This window comes from Genypterus blacodes, unplaced genomic scaffold (genome assembly GCF_046128005.1).
Source record: "Genypterus blacodes isolate CSIRO-AG114 ecotype Tasmania unplaced genomic scaffold, CSIRO-AGI_Gbla_v1 ptg000141l_1, whole genome shotgun sequence".
Lineage (NCBI taxonomy): Eukaryota > Metazoa > Chordata > Actinopteri > Ophidiiformes > Ophidiidae > Genypterus > Genypterus blacodes.
The window spans coordinates 933769-940494 of NW_027466943.1; the positions used below are offsets into that span (position 1 = coordinate 933769).

Sequence of the window (6726 nt, forward strand, 5' to 3'; positions counted from 1 at the left end):
TATTGTACTTCATCTTCCTGTATTTGTGAAATGTCCCTCTAACGCCCAAATGTTGTCATCTCATGACCTTTAAGGACTTCAATCTGCTCATTTCTTAGATGCACCTTTACTTCTGAGCAGTTGTAACAACAGTAACTTCATGCTATTCCACTGCGTCATTCTCAAGACTTTCACAGCAGTTTGGAATATTTTAATTAATGAGGATTTTTGCTCCAAGTCTCACATCTGATCCTGGGGAGCCGTTTGATCCTTTTATTCCCGGTAGGCCTTCGATACCCTGCAAATAGATGAACCATTAATATAAATTATTAAGAGTAGAACAAAAAATATTATTATTATTAACAAAAACTACATGCCTCTCTCAGTCTGTCACTTGACCTATGTATATATTTTCCCCACATTTCCTCAAAGTCTCTGGATATCAGTTTCCTCAGTTTCTCCACTTTGCTGCTAGTTCAAACACACTTTGTCCCATTTGCTGGTGAACTCAATTAGGCAAATGTTAACTTACAGAAGAAGAACATAGTTTCCGGTTGTATTTGAGATGTCAGGACAGATACATCCAAAGCTAAAGTCACGTATTGATGATGCATGTTGGCCTTGGTGTTGCGTTAGCACAGCATCTGGTGTGTGGGCAGCAAAGTGAGCGATGCACAAATCCTTTACCAATGTATTGTAAGCAGCCTCAGGCTCCCTTAGAACAACTCATGATCCAGTTCTCCAATGCTACAAAAAACAAAACAGTATTCTCACCATCTCTCCTGGATCCCCTTTCTTTCCAGACTCTCCTCTCAGGCCCTCAGGTCCAGAAAAACCCTTTAGACCAATATTGCCTTGTCTTCCTCTGACCCCTGTAGTCCCCTTGAAGTTAAAATATTAAGTTTAAGTTCATATGTAAACATCATATTAGAATTTAACCATAGTTGGCAACACCTGATGTGAGACGTAAAGTCAACTCAACCATACTTGAGGGCCTGTATTTTAATATTTGGAAGTTTGGAAGATGTTTTTACGATGACAATGTATGATGTTATCACCACACAGCTCATTAACCTATTTGTTGTGAGATGAGTTAATATGATGTAATGTGGGATTATGGAAGCCAACTCACTCACAACATGGACAACATGTAAAAAATTGGGGTTTCTCATTTTCAGCACATATCAGCAGTAGCCTTAGACCAGTAAATGTCTGGTCTAAAAAACGCTTATCTGCACCGACCTTGAAAATGTGACTAATTTAATGGTATAGTTTTGAATCCACTCACTACTAGTCCAGGTTTTCCAATGTCACCTTTAATGCCATGCTTTCCGGCCACCCCCTGCGGTTGGAGCACAAGATTAAGGAAATCAAGCCAAAAAAAATCATATTAGTTGGGGTATTGACTAATGTGATTTACTGTAGATTGAGTCATCAGCAGTACCACACCTTAGGACCTGCAGTCCCAGCCTCTCCTGTTAAACCAGTAAGACCGTTCTCTCCCTGCAGAGAAAACAGGTTCAATGAAAGTCCAATTGGACAATTGGAGTATGTTCAAAGTTCAAATAACAAATTGGTCTGGTATGTTTGCTTTGATGGTAGATGGTTAATAAGCTGTTGTCTACCTTGGGTCCTGGTGGTCCATCTGACCCCAGAATTCCAAAAATGCCCTGAAAACCCTGAATAAGAAAGAATCCGTGATGACTACAATCATTTGATCATATCAGTGAGAAAACTGTAATAATATCAACATAATGACTTATTCCCAACTTACTTGTAGTCCCAATAAGCCAGATGTGCCTATGTTCCCTCTCAAGCCCCCTTGGCCCTGAAGGAAATAAAGCTTAACTGTACTGTACAGTGTGTGTGCAAAATAGATGATACATGATACATGGGGTCAATTACCATCAATCCAGCATATCCTTTTTCTCCTTTTGAGCCTCTTGATCCTCGTGTACCTGGGATCCCTGCAGGCCCTGTTAACCCCGAAGATCCATGATTTCCCTTATTTCCCTATAAGAAATTGAGTGACCAAGTACAATATTAAGTACTGCATCATCAAGAAGTCAATAACTCGAAGAAAACTCACAGAAACAGTTAGGTTCCCAAACTCAGGGGAAAGATAATATAAAAAAATACACAACGGCTGATCAGTCTGACGGGGGGAGGGGGGAGACGATTTAAAACAATAGGGGACGATCGGTCTGACGGGGGGGAGAGACGATAGTACCACCTCATTCATTTACCTGAGGCGGTACTTATTCATATCGCTACTCTTCCGATTCCACGCCGCGCCCCCCTGCAATAGCTCTGAGCCCCCCCCTTTGGGAACCACTGTGTTACTGATACCCACATAGTACAAAGATACATGTTGTGTACATGGGATGAGTAGGGCTATTCAACAAATAAATAGATACAATTCATAATCTAAAGAGAATAATAATTAAACTAAAACTGTATTATAGTTCAGTTTATGCAGATGATCACAGAAGAAAGTGTCACAATCAATTCTTCTGTGTTTTAGGGGAGAAGGCACAAATAACTTTTAAAAAATCAGATAAACTTCTATCCTTTTTCACAGATGTTTCCCCTTAGAAATCCTTCTTGGCTGACCAATTTAATGTCAATAAATATATGATTGAAATACACCCTGACTCTATTATCTTGCACCTGCTGTGCTCCCTACTGTAAGAAACACAAGCAGTAGGAATACCACCGATATATCAATTTGACATAATGATCTGCTGATGTTTACAGGACAGGACAGCAAACAATGTTAAGATGACCTTTGATCCTGTGGCTCCTCGATCCCCCATAATGCCAGGCTCTCCAACATCCCCCTACAGAATGAAACAAAGAAAGGAACCACCGTGCCACTTTATGCCAGATAAATCAAAGGTTGAATTAAGTGGTGGCATGAAATAACAATATATCTAACCTCGTTGCCTTTTTGCCCAGGCTCACCCTGCAGTCCCTGTGAGCCCCGAGGTCCTGGCCCTGCTTTCGGCCCCTTTGTCCCTTCTTGACCCTGATAACCATGGGCTCCCTGTACAGCCAGGATGGTATCACTTATGAATGTTATTTGTATGGTCTACTTGGGTGTATTATTTCATTTTGAATAGATATACTCATGTCACTGACCTGTTCGCCTTTTGCTCCAGAAGTCCCTTCTTCTCCAGCTGGACCTGGAGAACCCTATAATGACATAAGCAATCATGCCTATCAATAATATGGCAGCAATGATATTACAGCAAATAAACAATTTCTGAAATGTATAATTGTCCCAATACAATGTTTTCTGATTAATGACTAACCTCCAGCCCATCCAGTCCTGGTGAACCCTTATCACCAGCAGGACCAAGTAGTCCCTAAACAAAAACACAACAATCAACACCAGGCTAACATTGCTAATATGTGATCTGTTAGCATTTCATTTGGTACACTAGATAATCGAATGCAATCCAATAAAGCAATAAACCTTATTTAGTCTTAACTTGTCTTTTGTAGATGCTGTGTCAGAGAGGAGCTGTTTCAACACTGTGGTTTGAGGCTACAGTTATTAGTGATGTTTTATTGGACTGTAATTATACTGGAAAGGTGTACTACTGTGTTGAGCATTTCAAAAACTCTGCGTCAAAAATGAAGGAAATGTACTGCCAATGTGCATAAGTATATAAGTATAAAACTGTTACCTGCTCTCCTTTCTCTCCAGTCTGACCCAACAGTCCTGTGATCCCCAGCGTACCCTGATCAGAAACACACATTGATCTTCTTCTATATATATATTGCAGTATTATTTATACACATCCTTCATACCTTACAACATATAAGAGAGAGAAAGTTGAAAAGTACCCACTCACTGGAAACCCTCTTGGTCCAGCTGAACCTGGTGGTCCCAAATGCCCCTGGCTCCCTGGAGCACCATGAATCCCCATTCCACCTACTGGTCCTGGTTGGCCTGGAGGGCCCTGAAAAGATTTGTAATGGTAAACGAGTCATTCATGGCACTTAAAACTAGAAGTTCACAAAAATTAATTTCAGGAGAAATCTCCCTCAGATCAGATTTAATCCCAAAATAACTACATTGTAAATAGAGATGGCTTTGTTGAACATATTCTCTAGTAATTTCAGGTATAGGTAAAAACATGCCAGCCTGTACTGGGCATTTCTTGTGAACTACTTGTGTCTTTTGGGTCACTGACTTCTTGCATCATCCAACTTGAATGAAGCCTCAGCCTCGGGAGCCTCACCCACTCCTAGCAACAGCTAACTTATTGCACTGGTACAATTTGTCTCTACTGATTGATGAATACTCAGGTATTTAGAGAAAAATCTGGTACTTGTTTAATGTATTTCTACTCGTCTAACTATTCAAACATGTTTGCATTGTTTACAGAAGTTCCTTTTCTAAATATTGGAAACGATTAAACATTTTTTAAAACAAACAACTTAAACAACTTTTCCAGTAGATAGAAGTGAAATAATTCTAACCCACTTGCAGACAGAAATGATTTGTTATGGTAGACATGTTGAGTCTGAACAATACTGTTAATCTATCGGAGCTACTCACCAGTGGTCCCTGAACTCCTTTTGGACCAATCTCCCCTTGACGGCCCTGAGGAGGAGGAATGACATAACACTGTTAGGTTATCCTCGTACATTCAGGTGGGCGGGGATGTATATGCAACGTTTTTAGGGTCTTCTTGTTCTTACCTGTGGTCCTGGAGGGCCTCTCTCTCCGGGAGTGCCCTGCAAACCCTGGGAAAACAAGGAAAATGGAAAAAGAATTTCCCTCTGGGGATCAATAAAAGTGTGTTTATTTATTTCTGTTTCTTTCTAATGTGTACAGTAAGCACTCTAAACCAAGATCAACCCAAACTCATTATCTGCCTGTGATGACATCATATGTAGTGGAAAATGCCAACAGCAAGATTCAAAATCATCTCCATTAAAAGCACTCACTCGAGGACCAGCCTTTCCTGGGATCCCTGGTGATCCCCTGACACCAGCATCTCCCTATAAGGACAAAACACAGCAATAACATTTCAGAATAACATACAAAAAACTTTTGACATAGACTTGTTTAAAGGTTATCTTCATACAAACCTCACAATATATATACAGCTGCCCCCCCCATTCAATCAGCCACACACTTCTGTGAAATGTAGGTTTGCCAGATGTCAATTGTTTACTTGGAAGAGATGAGTATCATTGGGACAGCATTGTATAATAGGAGAGCCAGATGTTCACATTCCCTACTCATCTCCCATAGATAGACAAATGAGGCACCATAGTTTTTTATCGCTACAGTGGACACAGGATTTACGTATTCAAAAAGAAACGACAGTCACTGCCACCAGTACAATATTGCTTGATTGTTTTATAATAATGGATACATCTTCCTTTGAATGACATGAAGGCTTTTGACTTTTTGTGAGAATTTGCTCACACTGGGAATCACAAGCTTTCAAGTTTAGGGAGCTGACTGCTACTGTAAAAACAACTGTATTAGAATGAGAACAGGCAGCATTTGATTTGTTTTGGAGAGTAGCAACAGATGAAACCTCACAAAACAATCTCCTGTTTTAACAGGTCAGCTTGTCATTACAGAAACTGTGATGAGATGTACCAAAGGTAAAGCACGTATTAATTGATTACACTTGATAATCTCATATGATCTGGTGATTCGGACACTGATTCTGATTCACACTATATCATATTAGTAGGAACCATGCCTTACCGATTGTCCCATGTGGCCTGGTATCCCAGTCAAACCCAACGATCCGGAGTAACCCTGTGGAGGATTTAACAATAACATTCAAATTCAGCATGTGTCTGAACAAAGATTCAACATGGAGTACTTTTCGGGTCACATTTAAAAGTTTATGAATATCTCAAAATAGCTAATAAACATTTTAAAAAGTCCTAGCATATCATATAGATATTTCTGTCAAATAAAACACCAGTATAAAAACCAGATAAGAGCAATGATGTCACTTACATACATCCCGACTGGCCCCTGGGGTCCCATCAATCCTGGTTTTCCTGTGAAGCCCTTAAATTGAGATGAATAAACGATTCAAAAAATAATTAAAAAACAAATATTAAAAATCTTTCTAATACCTTTTTTTGCAGGAAAATAAATACACACAATGCAACTCAGTAAAGTCAGGCAATAATGCTCACATTCTGCAGATGTGTTCTGTACCTGAAGTGATCAAAATGCTTCCAGTTCCAACTACTCACCCTCTCACCTGATGGTCCATGGATTCCATCTTGGCCTGGTTTTCCACGTCGACCCTGTTGGAATTACAGTAAAAACTATTAAATGTGAACCTGTGATCTTAGTATTATAAAGTTCTATCAAAGTATTGTCACTGTGGCTAGCTGACGTCTTACATATACTGACTTTTGGAAGTATTGAACACATACATTAGGGATACATTAAGAACATTAAGCATTCTTCACTAGCTAAGATTATGTAACTACGTAACAATTTTTTTTACAAAAATATCAAATGGAACCCTATAATACTAAGGTCATGAAATATTAAGAAGTTACAAATAAAGCATTTAGGTGTCTATGAGAACAAAAACACTGACATACCAGAGCCCCGGTAGAACCTGCATGTCCTGGATCACCAGTTACACCCGGAACTCCCTTGAAGTGAACACAGGTTACGCAGTTTGAATTACATTTTCATTCATTTTCATCCAGAAACAGACGACAAACAACAGCTCTCGCTAT

The 6726-nt window shown here is 39.5% G+C and overlaps 1 long non-coding RNA gene across 1 annotated transcript; it reads right to left on the bottom strand.

Moving 5' to 3' along the window:
• Window positions 1-222: 222 nt before the first annotated feature.
• On the bottom strand, window positions 223-1313 carry LOC143012072 (uncharacterized). The gene is made up of 3 exons (XR_012964978.1): window positions 1268-1313; window positions 754-861; window positions 223-277 (listed from the first exon to the last, which is right to left on the bottom strand). It is a non-coding gene; the product is annotated as an uncharacterized LOC143012072 (long non-coding RNA).
• Between the last annotated feature and the right edge of the window lie 5413 nt (window positions 1314-6726).